This window comes from Tamandua tetradactyla, chromosome 15 (assembly GCF_023851605.1).
Source record: "Tamandua tetradactyla isolate mTamTet1 chromosome 15, mTamTet1.pri, whole genome shotgun sequence".
Taxonomy (NCBI): domain Eukaryota; kingdom Metazoa; phylum Chordata; class Mammalia; order Pilosa; family Myrmecophagidae; genus Tamandua; species Tamandua tetradactyla.
The window spans coordinates 23972116-23990017 of NC_135341.1; the positions used below are offsets into that span (position 1 = coordinate 23972116).

The 17902-nt window shown below is 37.2% G+C and overlaps 1 protein-coding gene across 7 annotated transcripts in view; it reads left to right on the forward strand.

Moving 5' to 3' along the window:
• Nucleotides 1-17902, forward strand: part of FHIT (fragile histidine triad diadenosine triphosphatase) — a 1619043-nt gene that overhangs the window by 501195 nt on the left and 1099946 nt on the right. The gene's annotated exons all lie outside the window — the stretch shown is intronic.

Here is a 17902-nt window from a genome sequence, read left to right on the forward strand (position 1 = left end):
AAAGTTTAATGTTTGTTTTCTGGTTCAACACAGCCATATCTACTTCTGCCTTGGGGGCTGCAGGAAAGGCTTCTCAAAGGAGGTAACATTTTGTTAGATCCTAAAGAATGGATGAGAAGGGGAAAGGGAAAGGGCAATTCAGACAAAGTGATCCACAGGCAAAGGTCACAGAGCTGCAACTGGACTTGAAGTGCCTGGAGAATGTTACAGGGTCAATATGCCTGGACAAAGGGTGACAAATGTACCCTGTATATTATCAGCTGAGTCCAAGGGGAGACTGTCTTGAGATGTCCTACCGGCAATACGGCAGAACTGGCTTCAGCTGTGGAGCACAGCACGCCTCTCTTATTGACCAGTTTCCTCCAACAGCCTGCTTCAGGGCATCTCTAACTGTGAGCTTCTGCCAAACCACTTACTGGAAGATGATCAGGCAAGGTGCTGACAGCTCAGATAGTGTTTCTGTCTACAAACTCCTTAAACTCAATTGCGATAGGGTCAAATCCACTGTCAGAAATGACAGTAGATGAAAATAACTTGGCACAGCACAGTGGGTGCTAAGGCAGAGGCTTGAGGTGAAATTAGGAACTCTTTAGGCGATTTTGAGAATCAGAAGTTTCTGCTTTTGTGAAAGCATGTGGATTCTTGACCAAGGAGGCTTGTTCACGTTCTGTGGAATGACAATTAGTCTTTTCTCTGTATTTCCAAGCTTCTGAATATAGCCTTTTGTCCACTGTTTTCCTGTGGGCAATTCTTGAATGCCCATGGACTTCCTTCTGGAAGAATATTGATCAAATGCTCTTGCCTTAACTGAAGTGGGGATGCTGTGGGTGCTTTTATGATAGTAATTAAGATGGGTGGGCTCCAGAGTAAGGAGCTAAGGTACTAAAGTTTGGAATCCTTTGTTTTGTTTGCCTCAGGATGCAGTTATTCACTTAGCTCCTGACTTGTAGGAGGTGATTGATGAATATTAATGACCATTTTAAGCACAGATTCTATTCAGGTTCCAGGATTTGATTACTTAATTCCATTTACAAAAACCTTGTCTTCATTTTCTCAGAAATCATTTTACTGTATAAGGACTGGGTTAGGGTGCATGTGTGGTTCAGTGGTAGAATGCTTGCCTCCTTGCGGGAGACTTGGGTTCGATTCCTTGATCGTGCATCAGCACCCCTCACCCCCCATCCCCCACCCCTCAAAAAAAGAAATAAAAAAAAAACTAAGTTAAAAAAAATAATCAGGCTATGTATAATATCAATAGTAGGTAATAATAACAATAATAGTTACTGTTTATGCAATATTTGATTTATGGCAGGGCTCAACAAATCTGTGAGGTGGGTACACCTTTCACAGAGAAGGACATGAACATTGGAGGGGCTAATGAATTGACAATAGTTACACAGAAATAAGTAGCAGAATCCAGAGTTACAACTAGCAGTTTCATTCCAGAGCTTTCTATCTTAGCTTATGCTCTTAGGCCAAATCATCTCATAAGACGGACCTTCTAGTCTAAGAGACCCCCACCCCACCCCCAATAAACAGCTACGGCAAACAATGAAAATGAATCAAAATTACCAAAATTCAACTTTTCAAATGATAGCAACTCTGATACACACAGTGAGCTTGTAGCCACAAAAATATATGCTGTTAATTTTTGCTTGCCTTTACAGTTCAACTATCTAATCACATAGAAGAATATTCTAGAAGATAACAGTTATGTTATTGGAAATATGGTTAGCTGAATCTTCCCTCTTCTTCTCTTTGATGGAAGGTTGTGAAAATACCACATTCCACTCAGGCCGTGACCACCTCAGGGGCAGAGGCAGTATCTTTCTATTCACTTTTTCTGATTGGTACATAATAGATGCTCAATAAAATTTTTCAAAATGAATTTCCAGTGATACTAGAGGTGTCAGTGTAAGTTTTGCTAATACTGAAAAGCAATGTACAGGTGTCCAATCCTTTAATTTAGCTCTTGGAATCTAAATCCTGGAATATAAGTGATTCTCAACTATTGGGGGCAATTTTGTCCCCCAGAGATATTGTTGGTTGTTACACTGGGGAGAGGGGCACTGCTGGCATCTAGTAGATAGAGATCAGGGTTACTGCAGAGTATAGGACAACCCCCACAATAAATAATTTTCTGGGTCCATATATCTTCGGTGCTGAGGTTGGATATCTTGCATTAGAGGATTCATTCCATCAGCCATTCATTTATTCATTTCACATGTGTTTATATCTACTTTTACCATCTCACTGAAAGATGAGAAAACTGGCTTGTCTAGGATCACACAGATTTGGGATTTGAACCATTATCTCAATGATAGCTCTTCAAATGCATGAAGGTCGCCTCTTACAGCCTATTACCCATTCAAATGCCATTCTTTTTTGGCATGGTGCAGCAAGTTCTGCTAAGACCAGTAGGGCTCTGAGCCTGTCTGGTGGCTGGAGCTGATAGAAATAGCAGTGGTTTAAGACATCCATTCAGGTTGCTGAAAGTTCCCAGGCACGGACTCCCAGAGCTCTTGCTGATCCTGCCAAGACAGGAAACATTTCCTGGGTTTCCTATATATGCTACACTCCATTGCTGGGCCAGTCATTCTTCCACTCAACTGTAACACTATCTCAGACACCCTGTTTTCACAGGGCCCCTGTAAGCCATATTATGAACTTCGTTGAAAGAATTATCATGTTCACAGAGCTTCTATATTTGCAGTAGGCTTAGGACTCCTTTCAAAATTGAGCATATGGGCTTTAATGCAATCTGCTTTTCAACACAGTCACATGCTCTCTGATTTCCTCTCCCCTCCAGTCTGACTCCTCGATGTCCTTTGATTATGGTCTGTCTCAGTATTCAGAGTACCCTTCTATAATTCTCAATATCGTAGAGTTGATGGATTTTAATCAGATGAGTGCAGTTTAATGTAAATACTCCTTTAGTCAAGGCTCATAAACTGAGCTACTCAATATTAAGGTCCCAAATATTAGTTCACTGTTCATGGCTTACATAAATGGCTTTCTTTGGGGGTTAGGTTAGGGAAAAATCAATAAAAACTGTCTGGAATACAGAAAGGTACCATATTCTTACACTCCATCATGATGTACCCATGCTCCAAACCCAGCACCACCTCGCACTTTTTTATTTTTATTTTTACTAGCTCACATTTTTTTTTCCCTTTTGTCACATTTAGGATTTCACAGAAATATGAAAAGTCACTCCTCCATCCATTAAATGGAAAATGCATATGAACAAATAGAAGAATTGTACCATATAATACAGCTGAATACAATATTATCATCATCGCATTCTGAGCATTTCTCAGAATGGTTTATGTCCCAGCAGTTAATCGCTTGCTTTTGTTGGTGTACCATCACAATACTATTACCACACAGAATTCTCAGGCTTTCTGTTTCGATTGTCTTCATGTAGGCTACCCAGAATTTAGATGTTTGTAAACGGAATTTGAACATTGGCCTTTCTTCACAATATAAAATTCAGATAAATATAATCAGTCATGGCCCAACTTTTGTTTATTTAATTAAGCCTTTATAATATGGCACCAATTTTGGAAGCTGTGGCTTATGCAAAGAGGAATACTAATTGCATTCTGCATTTTATGTAATAATGGGGCAGTGTTTTGGACAATGCATTTTGTCCAGACAATGCATCTAGCTCATAATGCAGTTTATTAACAAGGAGGCTCTGAATGTTTAATGGGAGACTGATATAGCTGTGAAAGGGTAGCATAAATAATATTCTTGGCCAGGCTGGTGCAGTGGCAAGATGTTGTGTGCTGTTAACCTCAAGAGGTCTGCAAATAGCTTTTGTGTGTGCCTGCTACATATTTGTTGACCCATTTCTTGATACAAAGGAAGCCAAGAGACCTGAGAAAATCTGTTTGATAATTTTGCTTACCCATTCTCTTAACACTTGCTCAGGTTTTAAAAAAATAGTAGGCTTTTGCATTTGTATGGATCTCTTTTTCTTAGCTTTTCCCAACAATGATCATTTTTATATTATCATGGATTTCTTATAAAGTCATATTTGAGAATTAGAATGGATTACCATTTTTTCCAGCAAAACCTTTTTTTATTGGAAAAATTCACATAGCATTCTGTTTGCCCTGTTAAAGCATGCAATTCGGTGTTATTTTTTAGTATGTTCACAAAGTTTTGCAACTTTCAACTAATTCCAGAACATTTTTTCCATCACCCCAAAAAAGAAACACAATAGTCATTAGCAGTTGCTGTCTATTGCCCACTCCTCCTGGCCCCTGGCAACCACCATCTTTCTGTTTCCATGGATTTGCGTATTCTGGACATTTCATATAAATGGTATCATATAGCATTTGGTCTTCTGTGACTGGGTTCTCTCACTTAGCATATTTTCAAGGTTTGTTCATGTTGTATCAGCATTTCATTCCATTTTATGCCCAAATCATATTCCATTTTATGGATATACCACATTTTGTTTACCTATTCATTGGTTCATGGATATTTGTTTCCACTATTTAGCTATTATGAATAATGCTGCTATGAACATTTGTATACAGTTTTACTATGGACCATTTCTTTTATTGTGTACCTATGTTTTCATTTCTCCACCGAAGAGTGGGATTTTTGGGTCATACAACAACTGTATGTTTAGCATTTCGAAGAATTGACAGGCTATTTTCCAAAGTGGCTGCATTTTGCGTTCCCATAAACAGTGTCTAAGGGTGCAGATTTCTGCATAGCCTCACCTACACTTGTTATTGTCTGTCCTTTAAAGTGTTTATAGCCATCCTAGGGTGTGTGAAGTGGTATCCCATTGTGGTTTTATTTGCATTTCCCTATTAACTAATGATGTTGAGCATCTTTTCATGTGCTTGTTATCCATTTGCATATTTTCTTTGTGGACTACCATTTTTAACCCCTATTTTATAAATGATACTTACCAGGTTCATTGTGTGAATTAACAGCCCATCATTAATGGAATTTATATTTCTAACTCAGGATGAAAAGCTTAGACTGTCAGCTCCTACAATTTAAAACAAGCTATAGATAATTGTATTTGGTCATACTCTGTTACTTGCGAGTGACAGAAACTGAGCTCTAACTGTGACATAAAGTAAGCAGACCTTTTTTCTTACCTATATGAAAAGTTAAGAGACATTTGCTTTCATGGATGACTGGATCCAACTACACAAAAATGGCATCTGAAATGTCTAATCTCTTAATTCTGATTCCACTGTGTCAGAAGTGATTAAGCAGAGTTTTTGTCTTTGTGGCAGTTAGATGGTCATCAGCACTCAAAGTGTTAAATTTTATATGTTACCAGTTCAACATGCTACAGGAAAAAATTAAAAAAAACTCTTCTTTCTTAATATTTCAGTTCTAATTTCAGGATTGAGTTTTATTAGACTGATCAATCAATAATTGCCCCCCTGCATAATTAGTCAAACAAAATACACTGATGATCACTTACCCATTCCTGGTCATAAGGGGTGAAATTAGCTTCATTCATATCATTTGCACTGAAATTTGGGGAGAAGAGATTCTCCAAAGGAGAGTCAGAGTCCTGATAGTAACATAATGAGGAATGCATGCTGGGGCAAGCAGAATCAACAGATGTCCACTATGCTACTCAGTCATGTATCAGTACATGATAAATCAGCCTATGATTTATCATGTACATAAATCATGTACAAATTTATCATACATTTGATTTAAAAGGCACCAAAACTCTGAAATGTAATTTTTGGTCTTTTACAAGTTAAGGATTAATCATTGGTTATATTACTTTTTCTGGTATTGAGGGTGAATTTAAAAAAATATTTTTATTGTAAAAACTTAATATACAAACATTCTTGACATACAAACATTCCATACATGGTATATAATCAATGGCTCACAATATCATCACATATTTTTGTATTCATTACCATGATCATTTTTTTTGAATATTTTCATCACTCCAGCAAAAAAAGAAAAAAGAAAAACTCATACATCCCATGTCCTTTACCCCTCCCTCTCATTGACCACTAAGGTTTCAATCTACTCAATTTATTTTAACCTTTGTTCCCCCTATTATTTATTTTTACCCATATTTTTTACTCATCTGAATATACCCTAGATAAAAGGAGCATTAGACGCAAGGCTTTCACAATCACACAGTCACAGTGTAAAAGCTATGTCATTATACAATCATCTTCAAGAAACAAGGCTACTGGAACACAGCTCTATAGCACCTGAAACTCTAGGCACTGCAAAACACCATAAACTAAAAAGGGAGTATCTATATAATGCATAAGAATAACCTCCAGGATAACCTCTCAACTTTGTTTGAAATCTCTTAGCCACTGACACTTTATTTTGCTTCATTTCCTTCTTCCCCCTTTTGGCGAGAAGGTTTTCTCATCCTTTGATGCTGGGCCCTCGCTCATACTGGGATTTCTGTCCCACGTTGTCAGGGAGATTTACACCTCTGGGAGTCATGTCCCACATGGGGACGGGGGATAGGAAGGAAGGTAATGAGTTCACTTGCCGTGTCAGCTTAAAGAGAGAGAAGCCACATCTGAGCAACAAAAAAGGTTCTCTGGTGGTGACTCTTCGGGTCTAATTTTAAGTAGGCTTAGCTTATTCTTTGCAGGGATAAGTTTTGTAGGGGCAAACCCCAAGACTGAGGACTCAGCCTATTGATTTGGTTGTCCTCATTGCTTGTGAGACTATCAGAAATTCTCCAAGTGGGGAAGGTGAATATTTCCTCCTTTCTTCTCATTCCCTCAAGGGGACTTTGCAACTACTTATTCATTCACTGTCCAAATCACTGTGGGATTTATCAGGACATCACACTAACTTGCACAAACCAACAAAATCTCATGCCCTACTCAAGATTCCCTGTACTTATGGTATTCAATTAAACTGGTCTTACAAGTTAAATTAGGAAATCACTGCCCAAAATATAAATTTTGCACCAAATAAACATCTCTCCCTTTAGTCTCACACAAAAGTTGAAGTTTTAAAATATAGATGATATCATCCTTTACCCAGTCTTCTGAAATACCTTAGTTCTATCCAGATAAGCTTCATTCATATCTCTACTTGATGTCTGATCACTGTTTCAACAGTTCCTGTATAGTATACTGCTGATTTTCATAGCTTCAGAGCTCTAACTCTGAGTCGTAGGTGTCACATAAATACCCAAAGGTTCTGGGAAAGGGGAGCATTTGTTTTAATAAATGCTAAGTTTGCTAGTAGTTAAAGGTAGTTGACTTTTCATTGTAATTCTTGATACTGGTCATTTTGTATCTGAGTTGTTTGAAATGGCTTTGGTTTGATGTTTAAGACATAAAGCAGCCCCTAAATATAAATATACATTTATTTATTTATTTAATTTAGCAAACCATATGAAGACATTTACAGTTTAATTATTTTAGTACATGTATTACAAGGCAGGACAAAAGCAGCCTTATCACACAGTAAATCTTTCTGACAATATTAGAATTTAATGATAAGATGAATCTGGCATAGTCATTAAAGTAGAAATATTTTTTCATTTTTAACTCTTGCTTAGCTTTTCAACCTTAGATACATTGCTTCCCCCCCTTCTAAGTCATCCAGCCTCTAAAATATAAAGAGGTCAGAAACAGCAGATGTAACATATTATGTGATCTCTTTTTGACTCATGGAATTATATGTACATCTAATTCATATGATGGGAGTTTCAGTTCACATACCAACTCTCTTTTTTAGACAAAGCTCCATCTAGAGTGTTGTGTTAGAAAGGTTTCTAAAACTGCAGTAGGCTCAACAGAAAAGAATATTGTGATCTATTAATGATGTCTGTCACAAGCTGAGGACAGAAAAGTGATGGCATGTACATCATATATTTTCCATCCTTGCTTGTATCTTGAAACTAAGTTCCAGCACCAAATGTTTGCAGGATTGAGACAGTTGTCTTGAGATGAATCAAACCAACAGATGGCTGCTACTTTCATTGCCCAGATAAACTGTTTTGCCTTGCCTGTATGGCTAAGTGTTTTAATCTTCAAGATTGCCTTAACTGTAGAGACTTGACTTAGATTTATTATTTTGGTCCAGAATTTCAGCAAGTATAGAATAAAAACTGCTAGACCAGCACAACTAGGCAAGTAGGCAGTTCATTCACTCAAAATATTCATGAAATGCTTGTGGAACATACAATACTCTGTTAAATCCATGGGTGTTATGAATGTGGTAGGAGACAGGATACTTGGCTTCAAGGATTTTTGGTCTAGGTGTAATTAGAGAAAAAGATGGAGGGCTCACAAATAACAGCACAAAGCATACATATAAAGGCTGAAGGAATTAGCCTGATAATAAGGAAAGAAGGGCAGAGTCAGGGAAGTTGTCTTAGGAAGTACTTTCTTGAGCAGCGTCTTAACAGAAGTGATGACTATGAATTGGTGGAAAGGATGTGTAGTGCGGGTTGGTGATAAAAGAAGACTAAAAATTACTGGTTGAGTGATGGCATAACTTAGAGGTCTCAACCTGTCAACTCACCAGCAAAAAAGCACACATCAAAAACCTGGATGTTCCTTACACAAGAAAAGAGAGACCAAATATACTAGAAAAGTAGATTTCATGCAAAAGATTAGACAATTTTAGAGAACTTGGGGATTCCACATAAAATGCAGTTTTTTTTTCTTATCCTTACTTTTCAAGAAAAACAGAAGAGCTCTGTTCTAGTTTGTTAGCTGCTGGAATGCAGTATACCAGGAATGGAATGGTTTTTTAAAAGGAGAATTTAATAAGTTGCTAGTTTACAGTTCTACTGCTGAGAAAATGTCCCAATTAAAACAAGTCTATAGAAATGTCCAATCTAAGGCATCCAGAGAAAGATACCTTGGTTCAAGAAGGCTGACAAAGTTCAGGGTTTCTCTCTTGGGTGAGAAGGCACATAGTGAACACAGGGTTTCTCTCTCAGCTGGAAGGGCACATGGCGAACACATGTCATCTGCTAGCATCTTCTCCTGGCTTCCTGTTTCACGAAGCTCCCCGGGAGGCCTTTTCCTTCTTCATCTCCAAAGGTCACTGGGTGGTGGACTGTCTGCTTCTCGTGGCTATGTTGTTTGTCTCTGCTCTCTCTGAATCTCTCTCATTCTCCAAAATGTTTCCTCTTTTATAGGATTCCAGTAAACTAACCAAGACCCACCCGAAAGGACCACTCTTGATTGAGTCACATCTCCAGGGAGATGATCTAATTACAGTTTCAAACATACAGTACTGAATAGGGATTAGACGAAATGGCTGACTTTACAAAATGGGATTAGGATTAAAACATGGCTTTTCTAGGGTACATCAATCATTTCAAACTAGCACAATCTCAAAACCTTGGGCCTAAACTCCTACTTGACAACAAATAACTAGAGGTGAATAGTTTTGCCACAGTCTCCATCTCTCCCTGATGAATCCCTAACAGTGAATTTAAAGGTTAATTGCCATTTAACATAAAGCTTGCACTTCTGAGACTAATTTTTATGCCTATAGTTTCTAGCAGTTTAGAAAGTGAAAAATAATTTTTGAAAATTCTCTGTTTAATAAAAAAGAAGAGAGAAACTGTGTTTAATATGACACAGTGTATAGATACCTATTATTCTTATAACCGGATTGCTATATGCATTCATTTATTTTACCTGCCTAGCCCAATAGGCATTTATGTTTATATGACTCTCAAAACTAGCAAAATTACCAGGTTGAATTTAGCAAAGAGACTTTAGAGAATGGTAAAGAGCTCCAATCTGGCTGGGAAAGAAGCCATTATTTTTATGCTATTTTATCTGCAAAGATTTGAGGAAAAGACTTAGATGGTTAACTGAAGAATTTAATTTTGATACGTCTTAAAGGGTGTGTATTGAAGGTCAGAAGGACTGGTAATTGAAAGATAAATGAGCATTTAAAGAAAGGAGATGATGTGGATTTACCAGAAAGAAACTGACCAGACTAATCTTTTTGCCAAGGTTACTGGAATAGAAGATAAAATCAAGTTGAGAAATAGTATATTTCAGCAATGAGTATGTAACTCAAGGTATTCTTGTGGTCAAGACTGAGAAATGTGACGTGGTCAATAGCACAAAGGTGAATTTAGAGCTGGCTGGAGAATTTTTATCTACAGAAAAAAAAGTTTGTGACAAGTTTTAAGTTCTGTAATGGAAAACAAAATTGAGGTTTCCATGTCTATTTGGTTATGGAATCAAAGTACTTTTATATTACTATTTCATTAATCAAACAATTTGATCCAGGTTTCAATTTATGAAATACATTAAGATAGTATTTTAATGATAGGGTAAATGTTCTTTGACACCCCTGGATGAGCCTTTTTTCCTGGAGTCACAAAGTAAGTTATCTCTGGTTTGCTATAATGGGCCTCTTGCCTCATTCAAATTTTATATTGATATAGTTTTCTGACCGAGCAAAACATACACTGGCACCACAGTACAGTCACTATCTGCCTCTATTGCAGTTAGCTGGATTAGTCTTATCATAATTATGTCTTTGCCATGGCTGTTCTGGCTTCTCTATCTCTTTCTTGTTTATCTCAGTTAAAATACATAAAAATGCATTAACAATTCGATTTACTGCATTCTCTGGAGGGCTGAGCCCTATATTAAAATGTAATTTCCTAAATACAAGGAGAGAGTAGAGAGACTTGAAACATATCTGATGCTGAGTTTTTATTATGTTGTGAGCTTTCATTCACCACTTTAAGGATCCATCTTTCTCAATATGTGTAGAAGTGGGGAAACTGAAAGGGAAATTGTTTTCTGCATTCTCTATAACGGTTTTTATTTAAGAATGATAAAGCAATACTTCCTAAGCCTAGACCAGTTCCCTGCAACAGACAGAGTGAAAGTCCCAGGAGAGATGCACTGATGTTTCTGTGTTGGAAGGAAATAAACTTCAAAATGTTATTTGGTATATAAAGTTATTATAAGTATATTGAAGAGAAAACGTTGCCTAGTGTAAAAAAGACTCAACTTGGAATTGGGCTACCATGCTTAACCCTTCCATGTCTGGCTGTTTCTACTCTGAAACCATTTGGAGGTATGATTAAGAACATAAGGACAGACTTCAGGGTTCAAGGCCTAACTCCACACCTTAAGCAGGTCAACTAACCTTCCAGCACAGCACCTCCTCTTCCTCCAACATAAAATGGGAATAATAATAGTACCTATTTCATACTCTTGGGATTAAATAAATTAGTTACCAACTTTTAGGTAAATAGATAGACCTGATAGATTCTAAGATTCAAAAAATGTCAGCTATTATCCTTGTATTTATTATTAATACCTCACCCTGGTTTAGGGACAATTAGATTTGAAGCAAAGAAACTTGTCTTTTCTGCTGTTAAAGTTGTTTGGACTAAGAAAAGTAAAGTCAATTCTCTGTATTTTCTCCAATAAAAACTGACTAGACTCACTCTAAATGAATTAGTGAAAGCAAAAGTTTCTGATATCTGGGATAATGTTCCCAGGATCAACTTGTTTTAGAGTTTAGTCTTTTCAAAGCTATTCTTACATGCTCATTTTGCCCACAGACAAACATGGAAAGGGCAGTTTTGAAAATTGATGCTATCTATTTTATTATTGGCTAATGAATTCCTAATTCTAGGACTGGAAGTAATTGACTTCATACCTTGATTTTTAATCCAGTTCTAATTGACTTGCTTTATCAGTCACCCAACTCTAATGCAATTTTTGGAGTGTTGACAAAACCTTTTCAGCCATCAGCTCAATATTGAGTTATATCTTGAGCGAGAAGATTTCTAACTCTTTATTGTGTTAGTTAGAAAGAGAGACCAATTCTTTTTTTGCCAATTCCCTGGTCAGAACTGGAAATATCATCTACTGGTACTAGGTTTTTGTTTGTATGATATTTTGTATGTATTTTAGAATATGTTATCAAACATTACTTGGTCCCCACTGCCTAGTGCTGTGCCATCCTTCTATTTATTATCCCTTTTTCTGATGGCTCTGTGAAATAATAAAAATTAGTTTACATCAGTGAACCTCAATATCATCATCTGCAAAATGGAGTTACGAATTTTAAATATGGTAGTTATTTCATGAGGGGCTCATACAGATTAAAGCATATGAAATACTTATAAGTTAATGCCTTTAAAATGCAAACACAGTACCTGGCACATACTAAGAACTAAATAAAATCTAGTTGCTATTATTATTATTATTAGTAGTAGCACCAGTAATAATAGTATTACTGCCCTGATCTAGCAAAATATTAAGTATGTGTCTACAGAAAAAAAAAAGTACAAATGCAAAAGCTTAAAAACCAGGCTCTCTGTGGACCAGTATAGCAGCATAAAATGTTCTTGGGTACGCTTTACCTGCAGAACCTTTGAACAGCTAGCAAAAACTGACAGAGACATCTTCCTCAAAACTCAGAAAATAGAGTTGCCAGTAACTGGGAGAGTGCCAAACCAAGAAGATGCTGCTTTTAAAATAGTAGGAGGGTTTTTGGATAAGATGGTGGAGTAGAGCTTTAAGACTCAGTTTGTCCTCCAGGGCAGCTAGAAAACCACCAGGAAGTGTCTGAAACAACTGTTTAGGGACTCTTGAGACCAGAAGAACACCATCTGTGGAAGAGTGGAAAGAAGAGATTGATAATCTGAGGTAAAGAACTGTGAGTAAAACAGTAAAACAGATTAGACACATCTAATCAGAATGTCAAATGACAAAGATAAGAGAATCCTGAAAACAGCAAGAGAAGAATAGTTTATCACATACAAGGGAAACACAACAAGGCTAAGTGCCAATTTCTCACCAGAAACCATGGAGGTGAGAAGGCAGTGGAATGATATATTTAAGACACTGAAAGAGAAAAACTGCCAGTCAAAAATTCTTTATCTAGTTAAACTGTCCTTCAAAAATAAGAAGAGTTTAAAATATTCACAGATAAACAGAAATGGAGTGTTCATCAACAAGAGATCTGCCTTATAAGAAATACTAAATGGAGTTTTGCAGGGTGAAAGGGAAAGAAGTGAGAGAGTAGTTTGGAGGAGAGAGTAAAAATGAAGATTATAAGTCAGGGTAAGTACAAGGATAAAAAGAGAGACACAAATAAGATATGACAGGAATAGATGGAAACTTCATCAGCATGATAAAGGACATATATGAAAAACCCAAAACTAACATTATACTCAATGGTGAGAGACTGAAAGCTTACCCTTTAAAATTCAGAACAAGATATGTATGATCATTGTCACCACTGTTACTTAACAGTGTGCTAGAAGTATTAGGTAAGATAGAGAAATAAAAGACCTCAAAATTGGAAATGCACAGTAAATTTTCACTATTTGCAGATGGCATGATCCTATATATGGAAAGAACTGAAAAATATTCAACAAAGTTACTCGAGCTGATAAATGAATTCAGCAAAGTAGTGGGATGCAAGTGGTGGGATCCAACAAACAGTAGTGTTTATACACACTAGTAATGAACAATCTGAGGAGGAAATCATACTATTTACATTAGCAACCAAAACAATAAAATATCTAGTAAGAAATTATTTAACAAAAGATGTAAAGGACTTGTACACAGAGAACTACAAAACATTGCTAAAAGAAATCAAAGAAGATCTAAATAAATGGCAGGACATTCCATGTCCATGGATTATAAGGCTAAACATTGTTAAGATGTCAGTTTTACCCAAAATGATTTACAGATTCAATACAATGCCAATCAAAATTCCAACTGCCCACTCTGCAGAAATGGAAAAGCTAATTGTCAAATTTATTTGGAAGGGTGAAGGTAGCAAAAAATATCTTGAAATCGAAGTATGAAGTGGAGGACTCACATTTTCTGATTTTAAAGTACATTGCAAAGCTACAGAGGTCAAAACAGCATAGTACAGGCCTGAAGATAGAAATATTGACCAATGGAATTGAACAGACAGTGCAGAAATAGACCCTCACATCTAAGGCCAATTTATTTATTTTTTGAATCTGCAGATTTTATTTAGACATAGTCACATACCATATATTCCATCCAAAGACGAATTTTATTTTTTGAATCTACAGATTTTATTTAGATCTATTCACATACCATATATTCCATCCAAAGTACACAGTGTCTCACAGTGTCATCACTTAGTGGTGCAACCATCATCACACTCAATTTTAAACAATTTCATTGCTCAGAAGAGAAAAATAACAGATAGAAACAAACAAACAAAAAACTCAAATACCCCATATCTCATATCCCTCCCCCCTATTATTGATCCCTACTATTGGTGTGGTACACCTGCTAACCTTGATGAAAGAATATTAAGGTATTACTGTTAAATATAGTCCATAGCTTACAATAGGTCATTTTTATCCATATAGCACTGTCTTATTGTTTTGGTTTGCTCACGGTTTCTCTGTCAGCTGAAAAGGCACTTGGTGATTGTATTAGTTAGGGTTCTCTAGAGAAACAGATCAACAGGGAACACTCGCAAATATAAAATTTATAAAAGTGTCTCATGTGAGCACAGAAATGCAGATCCAAAATCCGCAGGGCAGGCTGTGAAGCCAACGACTCCGATGGAGGGTCTGGACGAACTCCATAGGAGAGGCTCACCAGCCGAAGCAGGAATAGAGGCTGTCTCTTCTGAATCCTCCTTAAAAGACTTCCTGTGATTAGATTAAGCATCACTCATTGCAGAAGACACTCCCTTTGGTTGATTACAAATGGAATCAGCTGTAGATGCAACTGATGTGATCATGATCTAATTCTATGAAATGTCCTCATTGCAACAGACAGGCCAGCACTTGCCCAAACAGACAAATAGGTACCACAACTTAGCCAAGTTGACACATGAACCTGACCATGACAGTGATGTCTGCTGGTTTTCTCTCCTGGCTTCTCATTTCAAGTGGCTTCCCCAGGGGTCATTTTCATTCTGCAGCTCCAAAGGTCTCATGGCTATGTCAGCTCTGAAGCTTTTTCTGAAATGGTTCCCTTTTAAAGGACACCAGTAAGCAACCCATCTTGAATGGGTGGCACTACCTCTCCATGGACACAACCTAATCAAAAGATCCCACCCACAATTGGGTGGGTCACATCTCCATGGAGACAACCTAATCAAAAATCCCACCCTAAACAATGGCTCTGCCTCTATGAGATTGGGTTATGAAAAGGAACACAGCTTTTCTGGGGTACACAACAGCCTCAAACCAGCACAATTAGTAACTCTTTGTAAAAGAGTTGTACATTCATGATAGTTCATGTAGGAACTTATTTATATTTAAGTGTTAATTGGTGACATACATGACTTTAAACAACCCTTTTCAATCAAATACACCTACAATATAGAACTATTATTTATAATTCCAAGAACAGGTTACCATTACCTCTACCCATTCCCAAACATTTGAGTTCAACCTCATTAGCAATTCATACATATTAGGTAGCCACACCCCTTTCTCTAGCTTCTGTCTCTCTACATATCCTATATTCTACATTTTAAGATTCTGAGTTTACATATTCCAGTTAGTTCATTTTAGTGAAATCATATAATATTTGTTCTTTTGTGTCTGGCTTATTTCACTTAGCATTATGTCCTCAATGTTCATTCATGTTGTCCCATGTTTCAGGACTTCATTTCTTCTTATTGCTGCATAATATTCCATTGTATGTATACACCACATTTTGTTTATCCACTCACCTGTTAATGAACGCTTAGGTTGTTTCCATCTTTTGGCAATTGTGAATAATGCCACTGTGGACATCAGTATGCAAATTTCTGTTTATGTCCTTGCTTTCAGATTTTCTGGATATATATTGAGTAACAGAATTGCTGGGTCATAGGGTAACTCAATATTTAGTTTTCTGAGGAACTGCCAAACTGTCTTCCATAGTGGCTGTAACATTTTACATTCTTACCAGGAGTGAATGTGTTCCTACTTCTCCACATCCTCTCCAACACTTGTAGTTTCCTTTTTGTTTAATAGCAGCCATTCCTATAGGTGTGAGATGATATCTCAGTGTGGTTTTGGTTTGCATTTCCCTAATGCTAATGAAAATAAACATCTTTCAGTGTGCCTGTTAGCCATTTGTGTTTTCTCTTTGGAAAAAGGTCTATTCATATCCTTTGCCCACTCTAGTTTGTCCTTTTATTGTTGAGTTATGTGATTTCTTCATATATACTAGATATCAAAGCCTTATCAGATATATGATAACCAAATAATTTCTCCCATTGAGTTGGCTGCCCTGTCACCTTTTTGGCAAAGTCATTTGAAGCACAGAAGTGTTCAATCTTGATGAGTTCCTGTTTCCTCTATTTTTTTTCTTTCATTGTGCTTTGGGTATAAGGCCTAAGAAGCTACCTCCTATCACTAGGTCTTGAAGATGTTCCCCTATATTTTTTTCCAGGAGTTTTTTATTATGGTACTGGGTCTTAAATTTAGATCTTTTATTCACTTTGAGTTAATTTTTGTATAGGGTGTGAGATTGGGTTCATCTTTCATTCTTTGTATATGTATATCCAGTTCTCCCAGCCCCATTTATTGAAGAGGCTGCTCTGTCCCAGTTCAGGGGATGTAGGGACTTGTCAAAAATCAACTCACCATAGATCTGAGGATCTATTTCTGAACTCTCAATTTGATTCCACTGATCAATATGTCTATCTTTGTGCCAATACCATGCTGTTTTGACCACTGTGGCTTTATAATAAGCATTAAGGTCAGTAAGTGTAGAGTCTCAGTTTATTCTTAAGAGTTACCAGGAGAGATGTTGGTTGGGGCTTAGGAAACCATGGCAATTAGCACTATCTAACTGAAGTTTGCATAAGGTAGCCTCAAGAATAGCCTCTCTATTTGATCTCTCTAAGCCTCTGATGCCTTATTTTATTACACTTAATTTCCCCCTTTTGATCAGGAAGGCATTGCTCATAACAATGAACAATGTTGATAACTTTCTGTTAACTAGCCATAGCATGCATTTTTAGTTTTCCCCATGCATAGCATGGAGACTACTCCCAGCTGTGACAGCAGGACAGGAGAGCTGATCATAGAGTCCCTGGGAACATCTGGTCTGCCGGCCCAGTGCCTGGTGGATCTGCCATTCACCACACTCTACCAGATGGCTACCCATGGCATCTGGTGGGGCAACTATTCCCAGTGCCTGGGACTTTGGATTTTTACAGTGATGGCTAGTGGATGGCCTCAGGGCTTCCCTTGGGCTCTGCTGGCTTTAGGCCACATGGGGAGACTTCCTCAGGCAGCAGCTGGGGCAGGCTGGAGCAGAAGGACAGTCAATTCTCTCAGATCCACACTTTCTGACACACCACTGCTCACCCCTGGTGGTGGTCACTGCTGATCAGACCCATCCTGCTCTTCCCATCCATATCTGCCTACCTCTCTCCTCCCTAAAAAATATTGAAGACCCTCTTTGACCACTTACCCCCTGGAACTGCAGTCTCAGTCATTTTTTTCCCATTCCTTGTCTTATGCTACTGAGCAGGGGTGAATCCAGTCTACCCTACTCAGCCATCTTCCTGAAAGTTATCTTTTGATGTTTTTTATTTCTTTGGGATGCATGGTAATGAACCCCCCCCGTCCCCAATTTCTCATTTTATTTATTTACATTTTCTTGGCTTTTAACTTTATTAGTTTAGCTAAAGGCTTGTCAGTCTTATTGATCTTCTCAAAGAACCACCTTTTGGTTTTATTGATGCTTTTTGTTTTGTTTTGTTTTTCCATTCATTTATTTCTACTTTAATCTTTATTATTTCTTTTCTTCTACTTGCTTTACGGTTAGTTTGCTGCTCTTTCTCTTGTTTCTTTAATTGCTCAATTAAGTCTCTGGTTTTAGCTTTTTCTTCCTTTTTACTGTAGGCATTTACAGCTATAAATTTCCATCTCAGGCCTGCCTTCACCATATCCCAT